The sequence below is a fragment of the Chamaea fasciata genome, unplaced genomic scaffold, assembly GCF_029207755.1.
Source record: "Chamaea fasciata isolate MVZ Bird 193981 ecotype frontalis unplaced genomic scaffold, bChaFas1.0.hap1 SCAF_9, whole genome shotgun sequence".
Classification (NCBI taxonomy): domain Eukaryota; kingdom Metazoa; phylum Chordata; class Aves; order Passeriformes; family Sylviidae; genus Chamaea; species Chamaea fasciata.
The window spans coordinates 33,169,249-33,195,127 of record NW_027094094.1 but is presented as its reverse complement, the minus strand read 5'-3'; the positions used below and the strand labels follow the sequence as shown (position 1 = coordinate 33,195,127).

Sequence of the window (25,879 nt, the reverse complement as noted above, 5' to 3'; positions counted from 1 at the left end):
GAAAGGCTGCCACTTCAGGGCCAGCCCTCAGAAAACCTGAGCTTATTTGCCGCAGCAGGAGCTGAGCATGCCAGCTGGTTCCTATTTTGGGTATGTAAGGAGGCTCCTTTTTGGGACCAGAAGCGCCGGTGGCATCACAGCAGCCATCACAGCCCGAGGGCAGGTGCAGACCTGATGGGGCTGGCACTAGTGCTGGCTCAGCTCCCTAAAACTAGTGACAAGAAGGCAGCTGGAAGCCGTGAAGTTTAGTCAGAAATTCTGACAGAAGTTGCCAGAAAGATAACTAAAAGCTGTTGAGGCTTTTCTTACACCAGGGACTCAGAAGTTGCACTTATGGAAAGCTTAGGAATGAGGCCAGCAATTCAGGGAGCTGGAGAATTTGATAATAAGCTAGTTGAGTTATTGTGGTTGCAATGGTAACTCTATCTGAGGCTACGACCACTTTTAGGTCATCTCAGTTATTCAGGGTGTCTAGTCTGGAAGGTCTTGTTTAGAAGCAGCTGTTAACTCTTTCGCAGAAGATTTCTACAGCAAGGCAGCAAAGTTTGTGATACAGATTTAACAAATCTCACTCACATAAAAATCCAATTAGAAAAATAAATGTACAACACTGCACCTCTGGGGGTTTCCCCACTCCACTGCCTACAGTGCTGCACATCCCAGGCTGCCCACAAGCTGTTTCAGACGCTGCAAACCCCACACACCGCTTTCTGCGCAACTCAGCATTTCTCTTTGACCCCAAAACAACGACATTACTCTTGAAGATATCCAGCTCTCCAGAAGCACTTCAAAAACAGCCACACCACAAACAAACAAAAAACCCTCCACACTTCCTAAATCACAGTTCCTCCTGTTTGTAACCCAGCCTTACTCATCATCTAGCTGGAGCACATCTTGACAGGTATAATCCATTTAACTACAAAATATAGGTACATACTTCCAATTTTTCATCCTTCCAGAAAAGCCTTCTCATTTAACTCTCTTCACCACTTATCCTTCTGACAACATAGCCACACAGAAGGAGAAAAGACAGGAATTAATTAAAACATAGGCAGAAATAACTTTTTAGGAACAAATGCTTTCATTTGTTCCAGAAATTTCACCCGTTATCATTCAGTTACTGCTTGACATCCTGCTCACCTCCTCCTCCACGCCAGTGTGAGCAGCAGTAAGGGTACAGGTCTCAGACGTACTGCACACAGGGCTGCTTTGGAGCTGTCATTCCTGATTAAAATCTGCATGTGGATCCCACTCCAGTAAGGCTGGACCTCTCTCCAGGACTGCCATCAGTCTGCATAAGACCTCTCCATAAAAGAAAAAGAAATAAAATTAAATGCTGCAGCTCTTTTTGTTCATCTGGCTCACCAATGAATACTTAAATACAAAATATTTGTTGTCATTTCAGGTGAACTCTCTGCCCCAAGCCAATGAGTTTGTATCCTGCAAAGCAAGGCATATATTTGCAATTGTTGCCCTCCAATAGTTTGCATTGATATGAACAAGATTTAAGGGTTACACTCTGCATCTATTACCTATTTAAATTACTCTTCCAGTATGTGAATATTAAACACTCCGAGAGGCAGATGAATGACTGCACAAAACTACAGTAGGAAAAGTAAGATTAAAATGAACATTGCTCTAACAAAATATTTACAGGAAATAAGTAGCACTCTGACTCCAGTGATGTTTCACTCTTCTCTACCAATCCCAAAATTGGATGACATTGTTCCAAACTTGTTATGCCAATAAATAAAAACTTCTTTAATACTATCCCACTTGATTTTTGATTTATAAGACCTAAGTGTTACACATGAAAACATTTTAAAGAAAATCCTACAAATTGGTTTCTCTGATGTGAACAGCAACAGCAAAATAAAAAGGCAACACCAAGCAACTTTCAGTAACTTTTTCTCCTGTAACAAGTGTCCTGCAAACCAGGTATTGTGATGGCCAAGAGCTGGCCTGAAGGCCCCACAATAGTAATTAATCCCCGTTTAATGACTGAAAAGTAACTGATTATATAAGTACCTTGATTATATACCTTAACCAACGTGGAACTTTGGAGAGCAGGCCTAGACCACTGGGGACAAGAGCAGCTATTGGTTGGCTGCCCAGATGACAACTGGTTCAGCCAGTGGGGATTACCCATGCAGACCTTCAGGTCTATATAAGAAAGAGAACACTCAATTAAAGTCAGGTGTTGTGCGTGAACACTGGTGTGTATTGTTGCGTTCCTGCCTCCAAAACCAAAGCGACAACCAGATATTCTTCTGTGTTTATTTTTAAATCTTTCTTCTGTCTTTCAAACTTAAAAAAATGGGATTCAACATCTTGAGCATGACTACAAGTGCCATGTAGAGTTATTGCCCTGGGGAGTAAGGACTTGCCCCTTAAATCTCAGGGTTGTTTTTGTTTAATCTGATGCCCAGGACAGGGTCGTCTTTCCATAGAGTACTTCTAAAGCTGAGTGCTTGGACAAGTTCCCTCATTAGGACACAGCAGCAGTGTTCAGTTCATTCTGCACTTGAGAGCCTAGCATCACAAAAAGCTTCCTGAGAAACTCTGAGGAAAAAACCCTTCTATTTTGATTTTAAAACACACCATTGTCAGGTTCAATTAACATTGTCTCATCATTCCTTTTATACCTGGTAATTTAGTCACTGACATAACTGCAAACCAGTCTGCAATTATCTCTCGCTTTCCTTATTCCTTTCTTTTGCTTCTAGGAGGGAGACATCCAGGTGTAGCTGTGCCACTTCCTCCCTAGCATGACGCCACATTTCTTGTTGCAACTCTAGGGAGTCATTTGGCAGCAGAGGAATGGCCAGCCCATAGAGGACAGGTCCAGCTCTCCCTGCCAAGAGATGCTGGAAGGACATTGTGCTGCCATGGTCGGCCCAACACACACGAGGAAGAAAAACAACCCAAAACCACAGTACCATTTGGGCTTCCCCTGAAGATGGGGAAGAGGTTCAGACGATGCAAAGTTAATTGTGCAAGGGTGTGTGTACAAAGGGTCAGCATACACAAGAGGATGACTGTCCCTTGCTACAAGCCCTGACTACAGATGTCCTTTGTAAGAATGGGGTGGGAGGGAAGTGCCATCAGTCAAGCTCATCCCTCTGCAGATCATTTAAACTGTGCCCCTGATCCCTCCTATGTACTTTAATTGCCCACCAGGATTTCCACAGAACCTCTCTGCACCCTTCCTTGGCCTCCTCCCAGCCAGGCTCCCCAGATCTTGCCGGGCTGGCTGGTGTCACTGCCCTGGTCTAGCTGTGGGGAGCGGCAAGAGATCCCTGACAGCAGAGAGACAAGGGCTAGGATGTTCCCACCAGCAGGAGTCACTAACGTCGACCATCACGAAGTGGGAACGATGAAGAAAGCCCAAAAAGTAAAGACTTTAATAGCAAAACAAAGAAATAAGCTGTATAGAGCTCCTTCAAAGACCTGAAACTGAGGAAAACATGACATTATGTAGGAATCATCTAAGGGTAGGGAACCAATGAGCAATGAGAACTAGCAGCATTACCATATATGGAATATGCCACCAACTAATCATAACCCAGAGTTCAGAACATCACCTTATAAGGGATTGCCTTGTTTGCATATCTATACCCATAGTCCTTTTCTCCTCACCATAACCCAACTAGATGTTTCCTTTCTCAGCATCCCACTTCCCAAGGCCTTAAGTTGACGCCTTTGTTGTTAACAAAGGCTAGCTCACGATCTATCCCAACCAGTCGAACTCCCACAGGCTGGCAGCAGGTGCCACCGGACCACCTGCTGATTTCCAAAGCAATAATCCCCATAAAATGTGATGGCTCCCAGAGGTGTGGAGTGGGGTAGGGGGAAAGCAAACAAAAAACTCCAAAAACCCGTCCTGAACAACTGGAAAAACATCCCTTGAGACACCAGATCTCAGCCTCCCATAGTCAGTTCTCATAACTACTCTAAAAAATAAAATAAAGTGAAAAAAAAAGAAAAAAAAAAGACAAAACCCCCCAACAAACAGTGAACAAATATTCTCACATTCAGCCTTTAATGGGACATTCAGATCCTAAATTACAGTAATTCCCTTTCTCAGTAACTATTTGAAGTTGCCCTTTTCCTCCTGACCCATGGATTCTTGCAGCATGAGCATTACTGTAAAACTCTCACAGCATCCTCTAGTAGTCTGATCATTTCGAGCTCTTTTTTCCCCATAAAGTGCTTCAGGTGAGGCCCACCGATAATCTCCTGATGAGGCAAACACCAGAGACATCCAAGGAAGCAGATCCCCCAAAATTACTTGGAAAGCCAGGGCTCACTCTGGTTTGGTGAAAGCCCCTGGTAAATATTGCTACATGCTTCTCCTCCCCATACCTCTACTCCTGATCTCGTGGCTGCTGTAGTCCCAGGAGATGTTCAGACAGCAGGGCTCACAGCCTGTGGCCCTGGCTGCAGCCCTGTCCTGGGATTTGCAGGAACACCCCAGATAAACACACATGCACACAAAGACATCCTCAGGCCCTGGGGCCAGCATGTCCCCAAACACTGTGGTGCTCCCTCTCAGGTGCTGGGGAAAAAGATGTTTCAAAGTCATTTCAGCCAGTCTTGCATGAACGAAGCAGTCTAAAAAAATGTCAGAAATATTGATGTCAGTACCACCAGCCACAGAAAATGGGTGCATAGGCATATACATAGATATTTTAATCTTCAGCCTTTACAAAAGTAATTAAACAAATACTAAAAATAAACTTAAAACCACAAACAATTAGCTGAGGGGTGAGCTTTCAACTCCTCTGATTTGATAGTACCACCTAAAAATGCCCCACAACTATCATACCCTAATGACCATCATAAAGAAAACTTGTATTTGTTTTACAGCCTCCCAGAACTAAGTTTCAATCAGATAGTTCAGAAATGCAAGTTAAAAATAGACAGGGCCCCACCTTTTGTTCTGGAACAAGTGCAATCATTTCAACTACTGTTAATAATGTGTCATTGTCAGGTAGTTGTCCTCACAAGCTACCTGACACCTAATCTATCACCATCAACTTATATTCAACTACAAATGAGATGCAACAGCATTTAAAGCTGTAGAGAGCTCTTCCAGGTGGATTGAAAAAAAAAAAAAAAAAAAAAAAAAAACCATGAATGAAAAGAAAATACGCATTTGCTTTACTTATCTATTATGTCTGGCTCACAGCTCAAGGTCAACAAAGGTTGCAGGGGGAGATTTTTAAATTTCTTCAGTCTTCTCAGAATTTAAACTTTAAGTTAACAAGAAAAGATAGATTTGAGCTACCAACACTGCAAGACACCACAGTAATATGGCCCCAACAGTCACACCATTTTAATCAACGATGTTCCCATTCACAGAAGCACATCACTGATCTTCAGCCAAGTCATGCAGGAGAAAATTGCATTCATGCTCCCTGGTACTGCTGGTTCTCAGTAATCCATTACCGCATTGCAGCAGGTCCAGGCCCCCTTCTCAAAGGCATTTCTTCCATCAGCTCCTCAGAGGAGTGGCAGAAGGGGCAGAAAGCAGCACACCTCCAAGCCCCCCAGGGTCCTTTAGTCTCTGTGAGATACACTCACTGTCTTTGGGACATCAGTGAGAAAGTACAGCAGTGTTATCACTCTCCCAGCAGAAAAACCTTTTTGGCTCCCCTGAAAAATTAAGCCAGACCTACCTAAAGTTGAAAACAAGGCTGTGGAGACACTATAAATCACAGATATCTGCAGAGGGGAGGCTTCCATCTACCCACCTGCACAGGGATGCACCTGGGACAGAGCAGGAGTCGCAATTTTGCATCTCAGACAGCAACAAAAGAAAGCCCTTCCCTGCCTGCTACTGATGTGCAGCACAATGACAGGGCAACCAAGAGCCAGGAAACACCTCAGAGTCTGGATCATCTCTGATAACCAGAAAGTAACTTTACTAGCACCCTAGGACCAGCAATCTGTGGGCTCTTTCAGCACCTAGGGAGTTTGCTGGAACTTCACAATCCCGAGCCTTTACCTCCAAGTCAAAAACTTCCTTTAAACACAACCAATATACCTGCTGTTGGCATTTGGCAGGTAAACATGCAGTAACTTTAGAAAAGAGGCAACCCACAATCTGCAGGAAATAAGAACCACTTCTGATGTCTTATATATTTTATACTTAATAGATTATCATAAGCCCACAGTATGTGTATGATTTTGGTTGTAACCTTGTTTCTTCTTACAGCTGCATCTGGGAAATCAATCTCTCCTGGAAGCTGTTTTTCTATCAGTGGTCAATTAGAGAGTTATTTTTGGGAGGACAATTTTTCTCTTCCATCATCTTGAATTCTGGCTTAGTGCAGCTTTTCATGCCTAACCTCGTGTTTCCAGTTCTTATACCTGCCTGTATTTGCACTGTACCTAGTTAATACCAAAGTCCAGACATCACATACTTGCAGTCTTGGCAAACATGTAGCTGAATTTCTCACTAACCTTTCAACTGGACCATGCCACTCAGCACTTCTAAAAGAACTTTTACCCTTTAATACCTCTGTGCTATGCACCATCAACTGAACAGCACTCCACAAAGCACTGTTACATCTTTCTGTTTCCAGGAAGTATATACAAATTTTATACCACATTTGAGAAAAAAGCCAGTTCAGTAGCAGAGACAAAACAGAATAATGGGCCAGATGACAGGATTAATTTAGAGTTTATATCATATCACTAACTGCACCCAAATTAAAATCTCAATAAAAACAAAGAGGTTTTTTTTAATAGATTTTGGACTTATAAGCAAGTGTATCATCAAAACAATGTCCCTACCAAGTCCTTAAACCTCAAAAATCAATTTTGGGAAACGTGTTCTTTTTACTCCCCTCTAAAAACTTCCTTCTTTCCTCATTTTCCCCTTTAGCGTGGGATCACAAGCCTAAGAGATGCTCATACTCTAACATCCTCAGATCCATCAGATTTTCCCAGGAGCAGTGGTATTGGTACTAAATGCCACAATGCTAGCAAAGTCATAAGAATCAGCAAACCCAGTAAGATTTGGAGATCCCTTAAACAACCTTTTCCCAGCACCCTGAACTCCCTTCCCTGCAGAGAATGCACCAAGGCTACTGCAGAAGCTTTCACACTTCTCTCATAACCACAGGAGCCTGTTATACAGTAGAGTGATAGAAGAGTGATGCTCCCTAGAGGTGTTTCCAGGTCTCATGAATTCACTGTGGTGCTGCAGTCCTGTACTTGCTTTAAATTCAAGTTCCTTAGGCCACATGCATAAAAAAATCTCAGCCTCATTTAAAACTAGGTATGTCTCTGGAACCTCTGATCCATAAGGAGTTTGGAAGCACTGGCAATACACACCTGCCAGTTCAGAAAGTATGCTGGAAAAACTATGTATTACCACGCAGTTTTTTCTTGTTTCATTGTGGCTCTTTTCCAAGAAGTGCTGTATGTTTAAGGCCAAAGTCCTGTACAGAACAGAGTTTCATTCTGAAGAACCAGACCAGTATAAAGGAAATGCTAAGACCCTGCATTTTGCTCCATGTGCTAGCAGAGAACTGTGTTCCCAGCCAATCCCCATGTCCTTCCTTTAAAGCCAATGAATCCAGGAAATTAAAATCTCGGTTAAGATCTGTTCCTACAGCATGCTTTTGCTTCCAAGATGCCCTAGCTAAGCTCATCCCAGGCACCAGTCCATACTTAGATAAACTCTTGACTGCTACCTGTTGTGCCCAATGGATACGGCCTGACTCCTAAAGGACTTGCACACACCCCTGCAGCAAAGAGACTGTCTCAGATCAAGTCACACTCATTTAACTTGACAGCTACATCTCCAGCCTGAGGTATGGGCTCCTCAGGGCTGGTATTTCAGGGAAGAACAGTTCCTTGGCATGTCTTTATTCTGAGGAAAAGCATTTTCGGTTGGGTTTCTGCTTCCCCATTTTCCAAATGCTAATGGAGTCTGCTTAAAACTGTTGTTTTTATTATCATGTTGTTCACTGCACCAATCCCAGTCCTGCAGCTCAGGGTTTCTGGGATGAGCCCAGCTGCTGGTGGGCAGCCCTAGAGGTGACAAACCCCTCAGGGGCACACAGCCCAGGTTCACGTGGGCCCGTACCACTCTTACAAACAATGCATTCCACTCTGCTGCTTTCTTCTCAAACTGTTGTAAGTTTAAACAGCTGTAAGGTGCTTTCAGCCATCAAATAATAGAGGCTGTGAGCTCCTTGCCAGCAGCCACAGCAAGAGCTTGTGCCTACTACTTGAAGTCAAATTTCTGTCTTCAGCAGGAGTTCCCCAACTTGCTCTGCTCTGCTGCATCCTTTCCAAATAGCTGTAAATTGAGGTTATTGTAAGACACTTAAAGCTTTCAAGTGACTAAGCTGAGTTCTGCTGCTCTCTGACATTCATTCTAAGAGCCATGGAGGAACACATAAGGCAACTTACCACAGGTCTGCCCAAGCTCAGTCCCAAACCAGGAAGCGCCAGAGAAACTTTTACTGTTAACTTCCTCAGAAGACAGAAATGCACATGATTTTTCTAATCATTACAAGTTAAAAAAACAACAGTTGCCTGATTTCTTGCTGTTTGAAAAAGAAGAGATGACTGGAGAGCTTTGTGTGCCCTTATCTGGACTTTAAATAAAGTTAACAACCAAATACAGCAGTAGTGTTTAAGAGCACTCCGTCCTAAGGTATACAGACAGCATGGCGATCTGATCATCTGTTAGAGATTCTCTTATATTCCCATCTATGCCATGAAATGGCCTTAAAGTGGCCTAAAGGATGCACTTGAGTTCAAACCTAATCCGGATAGACAGAGTTTATGGTTGGTGCAGATACCTCATGACTTACTCAAAACCTTCCTGTGAGAGCAGTGCTGAGCACACACACACAACATCATGAGGAGCAGCCACACACAGTCTGGGCAGCTTAGACCAAAGCACCAGACAATCACAGAATCTAACAATTTTTGATGGCTGACCAGGCACTTTGCTTTAGCTGGGAACAGCCTGCAAAATCAAAAGTGTTTCTCAAAACAGCCAGCTTTTAACATATCCTAGATTTCTTGTTGTGAGTGTGCAGTATCAGTAAGTGTTTAAATGTATTCAAATGCATCATTTATAATGTGCAGCTATCAGATCACCAAACTTTTATTCTGTGTAATCCACAGTAAGAGCAAAAAGGATTGAGGTGGTTTTGAAAAGAGCACATTGCTCTATTATGCTACCAAAAACCCCACAAACAGCACAAACCCCTAAATACAAGGCTTATTTCCAATATTCCCTGCAAATGCCTGTTGTCTCCATGACCATAAAAGCAGAGCAGTAAAGAGGAAAAGAGAGAAGCCACTGAAATGAGAGAAAGGGTTTGCCAGGTCATCCTTTACTCATTCATAATACCATTTGTTGATTTTTCAGGTAACCACAGCTCTTACCACTGCTGTATGGAAGTTTTTAACCTCTTTTTCCCTTAAGGGCTCTTCCAAGCAGCCATGGATGTTTCATTGCCTGGGCCCAGAGTCACAACCATCAACAACAGGGCTATGCTACACCTGGTGACCAGCTGAAAGGATTTAGGTTTCAACAGTGAAACCTTGCAGGCTCTTTAAGCATTTGTAGTTCCCTAACTCATTCTCCATGCTACAGCCATCAGCCACCTGGGGAGCAGTGCCTGATACTCCTCCTCTGCTTTCTCAGCTGTTTAAACTAAGTGGATTATGAGGATATAGTGGTGGTTCCTTTCCGGCCCCGACAGAGAGGCATCACATCCACATGGCCCCTGGTCTGACGATCAGGTCTGCCCTCTGGAAGCCCTTTTGCAGCAGGGACCCAGCAGCACAGACAGGCACAGACTGCTGACTGAGAAATGGGGCTGTTTTTTCTCTGTGAATTCATACAGGTCTTTATTTTGCTGCCTAAACCCTGGCAAACTCGATCTCCTGTGTCACAGCTGCCATCTGCAGGTATCCAAGCTCCTCGCTGGGGAACAGCCTCTCCCTGGAATGGAAAAGGGGATGTGTCTAGCAGAAAGGCTATTCCTCCCCTTGCACCTTACTCTCTATTTTTCTACCTCCCATCTGTTAATCCCTCCCCACTCCTGCCCTCTCTGCTTTTTCCATATGCTTGCTCTTCTAACATCTATATTCTTCCTCACCTTCACATATGTCTGCTGATGTGATGGAGTTGCAGTTTAAGCTTTCAGCTACCACCAAGCATCAGAAAGAAACGTAATCCCTAATCCTTCCTTAGATCTTGCCCTCCTACAACAGCAGCAAGAAAACCAGCCACCAGTGCTACCTCCTTATACTTCACTGGGATACCACTACTTCACAAAAAAACCACCAGAAAGATCAAAATCCCCTATATTAATATTCCCTCCTGTCCTCAGAGCCTCCTTCAAGAAGCCTCTCCCTAGGTCTGGCACCCCAGTCAGGGGCAGTTTCAGCATGGATTTCACTGGCAGCCTCAAAAGCCTCTGAAACTGTCCCACACCTGAGGCCAAACAGAATGGGATGCTCAGAAATCCAGCTTTCATATCCTGTCTATCCCTTGAACCACTCCCTGGTTAAACATCAATCCCTCTCTCTGTGTATCAGCATGTTAAAGCCTCACCACCCTGTCCCTCCTTCTCAAGCAGAGCATTGTTTAAATTATCTACCTACCTCTGGAAGTAAGGCACTATCTACCAAGGCACACACACCATGCTACCTTTTATCATCTTGTCAGCAAGCTGAGAGGGAAAACAGCAGAACACGATTCTGTTAGAGGGACGAGCTCATAGTCACAGCCCAAAATGTTTTTCAATTACCTTCCCTCTCTACCACAAACCCCTCCTAATGAAACATGCAGACCCCAAAGGAAAAGCAGGTGCCTTTGCCAAAAGCGAACAGGCAAATCCTGGCTCTACTTCATTTCTAACCATCCCCCTTCACAACCAGACACATTGTCTGCGTTTCCATTACACAACCAGTCTCCCCCTCCCCAGCAAGTGTTTAAGCATGAGACAGTTCTACAAAACTGCACTGAAAACTATTCTCATTTTCTACCAAGCCCCTTGTGACAGCTCTTCTCATTATAAATACCTCAGACGGGGACCTCAGAAATGGGGTGGATGGCAATCAAACTCTGTTATCTCCATTTGTGTATGGGAATGCCTCATCTTCTGGCTTTGAACTGCATCAAGAGCAAAGACTTCTGGACTAAGAATTGGCAAAGAACAAGAGTGAACATTTTGAAGTGCCCGGTTTTGTACCCGAAATACCACATAACTTGTGTTTTCATTTCCTTTGCCTACTGCCTAAACCCCCATTGCTTTAGAGTAACAGAGCTGTTGGTTATTTGTATCAATACATATTGTGCCGGCTGGAATTGCCTAAGCTACCAAAAAAATATTTAACTCCAGAAAACAAAGTTGTGATCTTTGATTACAATGAATATTCAATAGAGGCAATGTAAAACCATGCTCAGCAGTAGCTGTGCTGCTCGTACCTTACTCTTTGCATAATTCAAGACTTTCTTTTGAGAGCGAAACAAGGCACTGTGTGGGCACTGTGTATCAGAACCTGATACAGCTTGTGAGAGCCGGGAAATCATTACCTAATCTAACACAGCAGCAGGCAATATTCCTCTTCCTCCTCCATTATCTTAACAACGCAAGGCGAGAGTCACGCTGAACACAACAACCAAGCAAACAGGATATCAGAAATGCATCCTCTCTACCGTGTTCCGCAGAGGATCTCACAGATGAGCAATTCTGCTCACCCACATGAGGATCCAGCAGGCTATAAAAATGAAACAGGGAAAACAACCACCGCAGAAAAAGTCCCACAAGTCAGCACGGCAGAGGGAGACCCACACAGCTCCAACATCACCCTTTCTAAGAGAAACACATCTGTCATACAAACTATGTGCCTTGCCACTGCACTGGGCAAAAGCACCAAAGCTTGGGGGAAATTCCCTAATGGAAAAAAGTAGAAATTAAATAGAAAATTATATAAATGTGCTTCCTTAAAACTTCTTTGTAATGCAAATCCTGGGGCTAGCAGCATTTTGGTGAGACATAGGGAAGCCAAAACACAGGGGTAGAATGAGCAGAAGTATGAATGGTGCCATGAAGGTTTGAACTGAAACAGGAAAGGTGCCATATACTAAAGAGTTAAGAGAAACTATGTTTTAAAGCATGTCAAGTTTGGCAACCGGCTGCAGTTTCCTTGCATCATCACAACACTTGTGCATCCATATCTGCATCCTCCAAAAAGCTTGGACAGTGCTCACAAACTGCAGGGAAACCCTGCAAGGAAGGGAGCTGACTTCTCCTGGCAAAACACTCGCCAAGAGGAAATTCCATAGCTGGATTCCCACATAAGCTCATCAAGTCCAGCACAGTTAAATGAGCTCCTCATGACAAAAGGCTGACCAAGCACGGGCTTGTCAGAGTGCAGTACCTCACACTCCACAGCCTTCACCATGCGAGTCACTGCAGCCACAGCTGCCAGGAGAGCACTAGACACGAGTGTCCTCATACACCCACATTGGGTGAGCCATGCACAGCCAGAACTAACACTGAGAGAGCTTTAAATAACACAGTAAAAAGCCATATAGTAGCCAGACCCATATACTGGGTTTTCACCCAGAAACTTCATCTCTGCCTTTGTGAGTGGGAGCTGGGGGCAGCTCAGCTCTCTGGACAGATCTCCAGCAATGCCAGGAGCTGCCAACCAGACCCTGATCCCCTGCACCCACATCCAGGGTGTCCCCTCCAATAATGCAGCACCGGGCACAGCAGCTCACTCGTGGCCTGTCCTCAGCATAGCTGTTATGACAGGTCTATGCCGGTTTAATATTGAAACCTAGAAGACTATTTGCATAATTAAACATTGATCTGCTCTCTCTCTCTGCATGTGCCCCTAAATTTGTGTGAAAGACATTAATCCAGTGTCTGCCTCAGGACAGAGGTCCTGCAGACATGATGCAGTGTCAGCTCCCCATGGAAAATTCTGTCCATCTTTAGAAAAGCATGCAGAACTTTTAAAATGTAAAGCCAAGGTGACAGGCCAGGGGTATTTTCCTTTTTATCTGAGAACACAGAAGAGAAACAAAGGGACAAGGGGATTAGCTTCCGGGCTGGCACAGGAAAGGGGATATAATTGCTAGGCTTTGCTAGTGCAATGCCCATAACCTTCAGCCTTGGGTGTTTGGACAAAACAGCACACCCAGAATAAGCAACAAAATATAAATGCCAAGCAGGAGCTATTTTTCAAAACGCATTGCAAGCTACTACCAATGGGCATCACTGAACCCACTAACAGTAAATTCAAACAGTAATTCAAAAAGTATGATGCTCAAGCATTATTTTGCTTTAATGCTCAATTTTTTATTATGAAGTATTTTTGAGAAACAAGAGGATGCTGCTTGACAAGGAAAGAGACCCTGAGACCTCTTACTCAGACATTGGGCTACTGCCAGTCAGCAGCATACTGTCCCTCCTTGACTAAGCCTCAATGGGAACATGAGGGTGAGTCCCCTGGAAAAGCAAAACAGGCAGTGGTCTTGGAATATATCTGGCAGCACCATCAAAATACCACTGGTCACAAAGGAGAGTCTGTAAAATACTGGGGTGAGCATATACAGTTTTACATAGGCAGGTTTGGGACAGAGGTTGACTATCATCCAAAGGAGAGTCAGCCTTGGTTTGTCCTTTGGGACAGAAATTACACCAGTATCAAAGCAGTTCCACTGTTCCTGGTGAAAGGGAAGAAGAAATTACAGCGCACTACAGGTGGTGTGGGGAAAACAGTCCAAAAGTAATATCAAGTTTAAAACCTCTATGATCGTTCTGCTGCCCAGCCAAAATGTTTGCTTTTGTGTCCATGCTATTAAAGCATTCCAAAGGGAGCACACATGATCCATGCTGAAAAGACATTTGATGGAGGAAAATTAATAGGATCTCTCTCTAATACATATGGAAGACAAGATGTCTGCTCTCAGGGGAAACAAAACCAAGCAAATCTCCATAACCAAATCAGCTGACAAGGACAGATGCAGGGGATCACTTGTGGCAATACTGACACCTGGGCAAATTTTTCTGTTCTGGAATAGAGCCATCCCACAGCTGCCAAAGTTTGCCAATATCCATCCTCAGAGGAGAGCTGCCACGCCGTTGCAGCAAACCCCTGGCCTCAGCTCAAATTAAAAGCAGCAGTGGTTTCTCCAGCTACCCAAATTGCCCAGGTTTCACACTCATCCACAGGCACAAGCTGCCCCAAACCGTGACTGAAGGGGCCTCCAGCTGCAGTTCTCTGGGATGGGAAGAGAATTTTTGCTCATGCCAGGAAGGGGACAGGGCAGCCACTAGATAGGGCAGGAATGCATGGTTTCCATGGAATTTAAACAGGTAATGCTTGCAATGCCACTTGGGGGAAATTTCTTCAGTGTATGAGGTGTAACTTGGAAATAAACACTTTCCCCTACATAAATTGTATAAAACCATCCTGCAGAATGCATGAAAATATCCAAGTACTAAAATTAATTGCCTCCATGGGAGACAACCAGTAGATAAATAGCCAATGTGAATATTTTGGGTTTCAATTTCTATCTTGTGCTACCATAAGTTATTTTCATATTTAAATTTTAAAAATCTGTTTTTAAGTTAATCAGAGTTTAACAGTTAAGTCACAATTGAAAAATAGCAGGGGAATCCTAATTTTGCTGCAAGCACTGATCATTCTCTATTTTCAAAACTGTAATTGGAGAATTGCTTTTTTTCCCTTAGTTATCACAGAAGAAAATTGCATTGGGTTTTTTTCTTTCCAAGTCACTTCAGCTGAAATTTTTACTAGGACATATCGTAGTATCTTTTGTCTTCATTAAGTCTTTTACTTTCCCTGTATGAATATATGGTGAGATCATGGCAAGTACTTGAGGGTCTGTTCAGCATAACATTTGTAAATGTTGTTTTGCATTTTGTTTTGGGCCCTTTTTCAAAGGTTCACAAACATCACACCTAATCTGACTTGCAATTACTCCAGTAAACGGGGCTAAATGCCAGCACATTGAAGTATTTAACATTAAATGCTCTGCTTTCTGTTCCTAACGCACCCGATAACAAAAAAAGCAGAACTACGGAACTATTCCAGCAGTGATTTCTAAGACAAGATGAAATGGAGTTTGCAGGTCTTTCAGTAGGCTAAGAGGCTCTTTTTCCTTCCACAAAATGCTCTGATTACTTCTCCTTGTTCTTCTCCAGGAAATGCAGGACAGAATAAAATAGCCATTCCGCATGAATAAGGAAATAACCTAAGGTGCAATAGGTCAGACCATGATGTAAATATACCTCCTGTGTCAGCTTCAAGGGCCCTCTTGAATTTTGGCAGCCATCTGTTAAATTGATCAGATTACCTGGTGACAGTGAAATACAAAGGATGTGAATTTCAGAAGCTTTGATGGGTGAAGAAAGCCAGGAAAGTAACCAGCATCAACTCCAGACAATGTCACAAGGACCAGAGAGCACAGCCTTGCCCAAGGACAGGGTCACCCCCTCCTGGGTGGTTTTACAGCATTAAATCAGTAAATTTACTTTCATGAGTGACAATAAATAAACCAAGGAGGAACAGAAGGTTATGTGTGCAGGAAGCATGGCGAGGCTGCAGAGAGTTTTTCCCCAGTACCACACTGGGGCTGGGAAAGAAGTGAGAGCCACCACCAAAACTAATGGGAAGCCAAAGGGAGCTCATTTGGCTGCTGGCTCCTGCTTATGGAAAAGCAGCCCCGAGCAAGACTCTCAACCACCTCCCTCCTCACCTGCCCAGACACAGCCCCCTTCAGCAAAATGAGCTGCCCAGCATCTCAGCCAGTCCACGTCCAAAACTCACCTGCTGGCTCCTTCACATTCTGCACACGCAGAGTCTGGTTGTCCCACATCCCACTCAAAACCTCCATTAGGTCCTGCTGTACCTGGGGCATCCCTCTGTAAGACCCAACAGGACTGGACCACCAAAGCCCAGTCCAACAGTGGTTGCAAAGTTGCATGTCTCATCCAAGCTTCTGTGCGCAATTTCCTCAGCAGGAGGGAAATGGAACATCATTTCCGTACTTCAAAATAAATCTGGCAAAAAGCAGGCAAACCTATCTTCCTCTGGTTTTTGGTATCTTTGTAATCAAAATATAATTTTTGGCAACATTTGCATTTTTCTTGTGAGAATGGAGCATAAAAGCATTCCAAAGCCCTAACTAAAGGAACCACATGTTTCTGAGTTAAAACAAATAGCTCTCGTCCCACTAAACCCCACAGGTACTGCAAATCACTTGATAAAATAGTTAATACAAATACTCCAGTGACTGAGTCAGGATAAAGAATCTACTCTAAAAAATAACCTCCATATATACCGCCCCACACATCAATATGAAGTGAAATGAAATAACAAAAGAAAATCATAATTTCCCAACCACAACTCTTGTCAGAGTACAGCCTAAGAACATTGTCAGACAGTATTTGACTAATACTCACATTAATTTCATTAAGCCTACTTAAGACTGCTGTGAGACTGTTAATACACCACACCAGAGCCACATGCCAAGATTGAAATAACTAAATCAGATCAAGACTGATACTTTGTAAGAAATGAAAATCTCCTGTCAATCTAGGAAAGAGCACAGTACTCCTCCCTATGAATGTATCATATACATAAAGCCGGCACAGCAGGACCAGAGGAGCATTAACTCCAACTTTAAACACCCACTTTACTGTGCTGTCATTCATGCAGGCATGGTGCACATTCTCTTTGCTCAGTACAGCTGCAGTGACCCTGCGCACCCTGATGGGCTGCCAGGGGTGGCCAAACGACAGCAAAAGCCACCAGAGCTTAGTGCCAGGCTTCAACCTCTACCAACAGACCCACATTTGTTACAGAGCCACCTTAAAATCGGTTAGATTTTAGTGGTCTACTTCTTCGACCACTTTCCCACAGCTCCTCAGGGAGCCTCTGGAAAGCTCCATCCCAACCTGCCTGTGCTGCATGGGTGCTGCTCACCACTGCTGAGCCCAGAGGCAGTGGAGGGGCTCACAGTGCTGCTGCCTCAGCCAGCCTGCCATCACCTCTGGCATCCACTGCAGGGGATTTCATATGCCAGTGGCACCTCTCACTTTTCTCTCTTTTCTAGCCATGCTGCAGAGTCTTCATAAACAAAGGCACACCTTGCATTTCACTTGCTACAGGCAAGAAGTTTTGCCAAAAGGCTGTGTGTGGCCAGCACATCTCTCTGCATGGCATAGACTGGGAATCTACACCAAGTGCTTGGTCTTGAGGGAAATACTCACTAACTGATGGCATGAAACTGGAATTGTGCAATTTCCTGCACCATTCCCAAACACGACGACTATTGGCCCCCATCAAGCATCATTAAAACATATTTCCTTAGTCTCTCTTCAGCTCTCTTCAGTCTCTCTTCTCCAACTCACATTTTGTGGTAAGTTTGCACATGACAAATGTGATATTTACAGATTATCTAAGCTTTTACATATCCCTAAGAACTGAACAAATTAATACTTTGATTAACTTAGCCATTTACTCATATGCAATTTTTTCTAAAATTAATGCATTATTTAAATTTATTCAATAAAATAGCTTCTGGGGTGTTTCTCCTCTGTGTTTATTATAAGCTCTGAGGATCAACCATTCATCATTTGAATTGTGTGGCTTTGATTATAATTGTCAAAATAAATTACAGGGGACTCTACTTCTCCCTGGCTTTGATAAGTATGGGCACCTTCCTGCACACAAGTCAAGTTTGGCACTCAGGGCAGGCAACACAACCTTGGCATTTGCTCTCAGCAGACATTCAGCCAAATAAATTCAGACAAATGTTTGTGAAAAGGGAATAGGAAGGGCTCCTGTCTGCAGCTCGAGTTAATTATGTTTAAACTGTGATTGAAAATGTGCACAGAACACCTTTTTCCCTTCTGAGCCCCCTCCCTGGGATCCTCCCCAACAGCAGCATACTGACAGTGAAGCACTATATGCACATTACAAAGGAAGAGTTATTAAAATGCATCTTGTTCTTCGCTTAATTTATAAGGTGCTCTCTTTTCTACATGCCCTAAATAATCCCTTTTTAATATCTAATACAGTTGTACATCATAGCGTGGGCTGGTATTTCCCTTTGGGAGGCTGGGACGTGCTCTCCAACAGCACTGGCTCCCATGCAGACATTCCCTGACACTCCTGCTTCGACCAGGAGTGATATATGCAGACATATGGCTTGTAATCAGCACCGAGGATGGAGCTCAAGGGGAAAAAACAACAGCAGAGTGCTTTGTGTCAAGGAAGGCTCTCAAAACATGGCTGAGCCTTCACAGTCCAAACTATTTTTTGTCTTTCTAGTGTACATCTGAAAAACTACCAACAAAAGCAATTAGCTCTAGAGAAGTATTTAATTCCCAGCAATACATCTAAGTACTTTGCTATTGCTATTTAATTGGAAAACACGCTACCAAGAACATTTACTACAAATTTTGAACTGGCCCTGTCTCATCAGCATGAGTCTCTCTGGGAATTTCACTTATTAGGGTACAACTAACAGCAATTAGTACTTTTTAAACACTGATTTGCCTGTACTAAGCCTCACCTCAGGACTTAGAAATAGCAACATTAGATGTTCTGGAAAGTTTTTCCAGATTAATCATAGGACAGAATAACCTAACTCAAAATATAATCATGCACATAACACGTATCCTGCCAGCTGATCCCAGCATACACTGGCACACATCTGCCTATAAAATGAGCTGTCTGAACCACACAAGCCCACCTTTATTTCAGTGCTCTGTCTCTCAAGTTCCCCCAAGTTCCCCATGGTGTGCAATAAACCTAAATATACTTTTTACAGTCTTAATTCTAACTGAACCAGACAAATAAATGCACATCCTAAAGGAGAAAGCATTTGATGACAGGTAACTAAACCCCTAAGTCAAAAATACATAGAGCACAGGGGATAACAGTCTGATCATTATTTCTTTGCTAATCGTTGAAATGAAGTCTCCTCGGTGACTAGAAACCAAACTGAGACTGCTAAAATGCCCTGTATTTAAGTTCACTCAGACAAGTTCAAGGTCTTTCTGTGTAATACACAGGATTTCAAAGTGCTACAGTTAACTCAGAGCAATTGACCCACCGCTTGAATTCAAATAGACACAATTTTGATAGTGATAAAAGTAAGTAATATACCACATAAGCTACTTGCTCAGCTGGAACACAGAAAATCAAAGCATAGTTCAATGAACATTTATAGAACACTGCAAATGCTGCGAAGTAAACACTAGAAGCCCCTCCACTCCAGGGAAAAGCAATGCAGGGCATTCCAAAGGGAGCAGGAAGTGTCACTACACTTACTGAAAACACTGCACCTGCCAGGAAGTGCCAAATCCTTGAAAACACAGAGTGTTGCCTTTAAGAGAAGGCCCTCGCAGGGATTCCAATTTTTACCATGTGCCAAGTTACTGTGGAGAACAGCAGTTTAAAACACTTTTTCTGTAAAACTTAGCCTCTACTGCCACCTGCAGTTTCCAAAAAATGCGCTCCCTGATTTAGTGTTCCCATTTCCAAGCAGAAGCTGCTGCACACCCCCAGGTCTCAAACATCTCAAACCAGGCAACAGTAAGGATCGTCCTTTCCACAATTAATACTTAGCTGCTTTGTTTAAGAGCAGGTCACATCCTGTTCTCATTCACACACCCAAGACCTATTAAAACAGCACCAAACTCAGTGGAGATGGAGTCTAGAGAGACCCGCCAGGTTAAAGCTCTGGATTTGTAGCAGTTGACATCCCTTGTGTGAGTAAATTGTGCATATTCAAATACGCAAACCCTGATGGCTAACACCATCTGTGTGCTTTTCATCTTCTTTCTCTGGCCTTACCAATCTGGCATGAATTCTGGCAGAGCTGTCATCTCTTCTGCTACACCCTGCTGCTTGCGGTTCTCCTCTTCCAGAGGCAGCAAAACACTGGCCCAAAACCACCTGTTGCGAATACATAAATTTTAAAAACTGAGAAGAAAGACTTTTTATGATGTGCCCATTAATAAATATGTCAGCGATCCAATGATTGCTTCAGGGGAGGCAATTTAAAATCTGAGTGCCGGTGTGTGGGCTGCTGTGTGGTACGATTTCCACTGTTGTTCCTGACACACCTGGAGAGCAGTGCCCCAGGGCAGCTCCTTGTGACCAGCATGCCGGAGAGCACAAGAGATCCCAGCAGTGGTCGACGCCAGAATTACTACTTCCAAACCCTTCCCCCCCAGGTATGCTTTAGAGGTCAGTGAAGTATTTCTCTGTGGCAGGTTGACCATGGCTAGCTGCCAAATGCCTGCCCACCCACTCTCTAACTCACGCTCCTCAGCAAAGCAGGGGGAAAAACGTGGTGAAACAAGGGATGGGTGAAGATACAAACGCTGATATAGACAGGGAGATCCCATGCCAATTGCAATCTCAGGCACAGCAGATACAACTTGGGGAAAACTCATGTTACTTCTTACCGATTAAGAGAGATTTGGGTGGTAAGAAACAATTATAAATTCCCCTTTCTTATCCTCTTTTTCCCAACTCTCCTTCACTCCCAACTCCTGTGCCTCTCCTGGCAACGCTCGCTCCCCTCACATCCGTGCCCCTGGAGTGCCTCAGGCATGGCTGAGGGGCTGGGGGAGGTTCAAGGCACTGGGCTGCTGCTACTGGCCACGGCCAGCCTCTCCTCAGCCCTGAGGCTGCCCCTGGCACCTCACGCCTCCTAAAGGCAAAACAGGGACTAAAGCACATGTGTGCAGTCTCCACACGCTCTCTTGGGCCTGTGATCAAGTCCCATTATTTTCACAGTAATTATGAAAAAGCACCACTCGTGTGGATCACTGACACAATCTCCTTTGGGACACTGAGGGCAAAACCATCTGGCTTGGTGCAGAAGAGGATGAGGCCAAACTGCCACCAGCTGACTCCTGCTCACCTTCACTACCTGCTACAGTCAGGTGCTTTTATTTATTTTTTCCCCATTTCTTTTCTCTGATCAAACAAACCTGGTTATAATCACAACTGAACAAAAAGCCGTTCAAGGTGTTTTTTATTAATCACATACTGGAAGCAGAGAGCAAGCCTTCACAAATATGTTCAGACATAAACACTCATTTTATGGTCACTTACTTTGTGCTCTTAAGTAATTTTCCTTTGTCTTTTACTCAGCCCTTTCCTCAGTCATGAAGTGGCTTCACTGGAGTTTCTTCAAGATTTTTATGCATTTTCCTGTACTTTCTTTTTCCTTTCCTCCATTGTTCTGGTAGGCTTTGTGGAAACATGATCTTTAGCTTGCTCCACCACTGAGCTGGTCCCAGAAACCTGAAGGCAAAGATCACACCCAGAAGAAAGCAGAGAGCACCAGCACACACACCTCAGCATCAAAGCTTGATAAAACCAGACAGCAGCTTCCTGGGAGAGAGAGGGTACTGCACACTCTAAACAAGCAAGATCAAAAACACCAGACCAGCTGTCACATACATCATCCAGCAGACAAAGCCACAAACCTGGAACAGGGAAGAAGGCAGGGTGAGACAGAGCAGGGGTTTCCTTCTCAAAGCAGTAAACCAGAGCTCAAAGCTGAAGCCTATTTTGAACCCTTCCTATTTTCTCCCCATTCCATCCCAAAATCCTTTCATCTATTTTTCACTGCATTTAATGCAACTAGGGTATAGGGCAAAGCAGACTAAATCCACACTTTGGGAGATTTATTAATTATAACACCAAATAACTGAAGCCTGTTTGTGAAGGTGGCAGCTGCATCCCATCTGTAGCAGAGGGGAGACACTGTTGCCAGCACAGCTGGGCTGCCATCCCAACAAGATAGGACCATCAGCTTAGGGGGAATACAGAGGCCAGACATGAAGATCCCTTCCATCAGGAGCAATTTATTCCAGACTAGAAAAACAGGCACCTCGGATGGATTTTAACAATTCATAGAGAAAAATTGTGGCTGTCTGGGGAGTGTGTCTGTCTGTGGGGTTTTTAGCAGAGAAAAACCCTCCAAACGAAAACCATCTAATCCTGCTACACACACTGATGCAGGTGTACTAACATAAATGGAAAATCTTAACGTTGTTAACATCTACGACTAATAAACTACCTGAATGCTAACAGCCATCCTTACATCTCCCCGAGGTAACATAAAGAGTCATGGCTCACACTCAGGCTGGGGAGAAGCCTTCATCCACATTACTGACAGAGAAGCAGAAATCACCTTTTCTCAAAGCCACCCAAATCTCCCCTCAGCTGCCCCACAGCCAGAGGTCACCCTTCTCCCTGCCTAGTCCTGCTTTGATGTGTCCAGACATGGGCTACAGCACTGGAAGAGGTCTGGAGACCCAAAGGTCTTTTACACCCCTGTTCATTTGTCGAGAGCAAAGTTTCAGTGATAGAGGACTTGGGTAACGGGGATTAGGAGTTGTTTCTCTTACAGTTCCATTAGAATTCCATGCATTTTAATGCTTTTGAACAAAGCCTTCAAGTTATAGTTCCCTATTAATAAGCACAACAAGAAAACCCACCATTCTGCCTTTCAGCTGTGCTTTCCCCAGACTCACTCAAATTATCTTAAGCTTTTCTGTAACAAATGCAAGATGAAGAGACTATCAACCACTCAGCAGTAGCCTAAAGACACATAAATACATTAGCCAATGGGCTGTTCATAACCTGCAACGGTCAACTAAATACAGAGAAAACACCATCCCAGTCATAGGACACCATCCCATCTTAATCCCAACAAAGGCAAACAAGCTCATCATAGTTTGCTTCTAGCCCCACTGTTTTCTTAAAAGCTAGAAAAGCCAGGTGAATTTTTCCCCAGTCCCTCTGAGCCAAAAAGCTAGCACTGTATAGGGCACAAATTGATTGATTAACTTCCAAGAGCCCATAAGTAAAAACCAGATACTCAGTCAATATTATTTCGCTCTTTTAAACTTGTTAGAAACAAGTATAAAAATTGCCTGAAAGGCACATGGTAAAACTTCATTCTCATTCTCTCTTGTTTCATTGTAGCTTATTGCTTACAAAAGATACAAAGGAAAAAAGATTCAACTTTTTAATGCCATTTCCAGATCCTCAGAACAGAAATTATTCCTCTACTGAGGATTAGGAACAAAGAACAGGAGCCAGCATGGCCAGGGGCAAGAGTAAAGCCTGTTCCACCCAAGTCAAGGTTAGCCACATGATGGGATGCAAGGCCTTTTGTCCTCAAACACAGGATCTTGTCAGGCTGGCACTCGCCTGGCACAGCTCCTCATTACTGTATCTGACAGCCCAGATTGATTGTCCTTAACAGGACAGGAAAACCCAACGCAAAATTCCACCTCAGTGCAGGACAAGAAAATTAATAGCAGTTCACACAATGCACTCTTGTTTATGAAAACCCATGATAGTTATAAATCTATAACAGTTTTAATACTGCTATTTAGTAGTGCTTTCTGGCACTAGATGTCTGCATAAACTTCCATTAGAGGAGGAACTGTTCTCCCTTTCAGATGTATACCTCAGCACAAGAAAAATAACAAGAAAATAACGCCTTTGTCAGTACAAAATAAATGAGAAATTTAAAAAGCACCATTAAAAATTATTTAAACATTTTAACTAATGTTCATTTAATTTCATTAATAATGATTAAACTAATTCTCACTGATAACTAAGGAGGAAAGGGCATGATTTCTTACCTGAGTTGCCTGGCGTTACGATGCATTTCCAGTTGTTGCCTGATACTACTGCCGTATTTCCAACTGGATGGCCGTGAAACTGAATGCCAAGAGAAGAAGGACTAAAGATGCTTCGTTTTTTTCATCTGTGTAGCCTTGACGTGTGAGAAACACATCTGGGTGGCAGGCTGCCATCTTGTGGGCCCCAGCCACCATCTTGTGGGTCCTCAGGCCACTGGCCACCATCCTGTGTATGACCCGTCCTCTCCGTTCTGGGCCGCCGGCCCCAGCTGCCACTATCCTGTGTGCCCCCAGCCCCCGCGGCATGCCAAGGGCCCAGCCTGGGGCAGCTGCCTCCCACCCTTTGTAATACACCTTTCGGAAAAGAGGAGGGACCTGTTGTAACTCATTCACTTCCCTTACTCTGTTCAGCGATTCCGCTTTGCTTCAGAGCGCTGGCTTCAAGGAGAGGAGGTCTCTCCCCATGCCCTGCTTCTGGCTGGCTGAAAGACACCAGCTACCACTGCCCAGCCAGCTCTCCCTCTCAGGGAAATGCAGCAAACCCACCACTAAAGCCCAGGCTTGCAGATCATGCCTAGAGCCTCCTGATGCTCCATGACACACCCCTTCCTCTCACCAGCCTCCTGTGTGCCATCCAACCACCTGCAGCTCCTAACAAATACTGATCACACAGCATCAAAACCCAGGGGAATTTAACTAGCAAAGAGGCACCAGCTTTTGTCCATCCACACAAGACTTGGACCATTAGCTTAAAAACACAGCAAGCTGTAACTATTTCTATATTTATGTGTAAGAATAAGGCAGTTTTGTACTAAGAGCACAAAATCTTACAAAACATTTTAAATACCACATCTATCTTGCATGCAACTGTGTGTAATTATATATAATTAGTTGCATGTTTGTAAACTTAATAGCTTAATCATGCTTAATTAACCATACTGTAATAGGAACATTTGAGAGTTAAATGTTGTCTTGCAAAACTGATGAACACCTGGAACACATAATCTCACCACCAATAAATAAACTAAAATCTGTCATTAGTAATTATTTTCCTTTCTTCCTAGTAGACCACTAGAATTAGTGATAATAAATAGCCAAATCAGATCTTTAGCAATTTGTTAAGACCACGACTGCAGGAGCCCTCCTGCTGTCACTTCTACTTTTCTCTGATACATTCTTCAGCAGAGATTACTAACTTTTGCATAAGTCACTGTTTTTCCTTTGTTTTTTATTTCCAAACAAAATTGTCGATGTCGCCCTGATTTTTTAGCCTTCTGATGACTGTTTACATATTTCTAGTGGAGTCTCTCACGAATGTAACATAAACAAGTAAATTGTTTTCATTCCGGTCTCTGATAGACTGGTAAACTGACCACTAGGGTCAGAAAGATGTTCCTCTCATCTACCAATCCTTAACCAAACTCCAAATCCTATTTAAATCACAAATAATAATAAACTTCCTCTCTCTCTACTCACCTCTGAACCTGAGTGAGTATAGTTCTTTCGTGTCCCTAGCGGCAACATGTCACCTATGTTTGGGTGCTTGTGGGTTGCTGTGGGTTTTTTTGTTTGGTTGGGGTTTGGTTTATTTGTTTTGTGGTTGGTTGGTTGGTTGGTTGGTTTTGGGGGGTAGGAGGGAAGGGCAGAGGGGAGTGCCTTGGTAGTTTTTGAGAACTACCAGGTCTAATGTACCAAGTAATCTCCAGGTGATGAGCAGGGAGAAAGGATCATTCCCTCACTGACCCCACACAGAGGCCTTGGCTGCTGGTTTATCAGCACAAGTGAAAAGTGTGCACCTGCTGAGGGACTAACTTCACACAGGCACTTCGAGCCATCTGCTTACCTATATCAAGGCACACAGACAGATAAAACCGTGAGATGCCCTGGAAAGGTGACCACTCAGAAAAATAACTGGTACATTTTCAGAAAATTATAAACCAGCCAATACAAAATACATAGCATTAACTGCAGGGTGTATCTGTATGTCAGTCACCCCTATTCACTGTCATTATTCCCCATCATTGACATCTGCCGTGGAACCAAGAGGTAGCCAATCCAAAAGGACGAAAAGGAAATGAACACAACACAATGACAGACTGCTGAACTGTCATACCATAGCCTTGAAATCATGTAATCAGGCAACCTTAAAAAAGGACTAGGCA

At 43.6% G+C, this 25,879-nt stretch overlaps 1 long non-coding RNA gene across 1 annotated transcript; it reads right to left on the bottom strand.

The window, feature by feature from the left end:
* Positions 1-1,247: 1,247 nt before the first annotated feature.
* LOC136293726 (uncharacterized) lies at positions 1,248-24,330 on the bottom strand. Its single transcript, XR_010722242.1, has 4 exons — positions 23,718-24,330; positions 21,166-21,357; positions 19,894-19,995; positions 1,248-1,304 (listed from the first exon to the last, which is right to left on the bottom strand). It is a non-coding gene; the product is annotated as an uncharacterized lncRNA (long non-coding RNA).
* Positions 24,331-25,879: the final 1,549 nt, after the last annotated feature.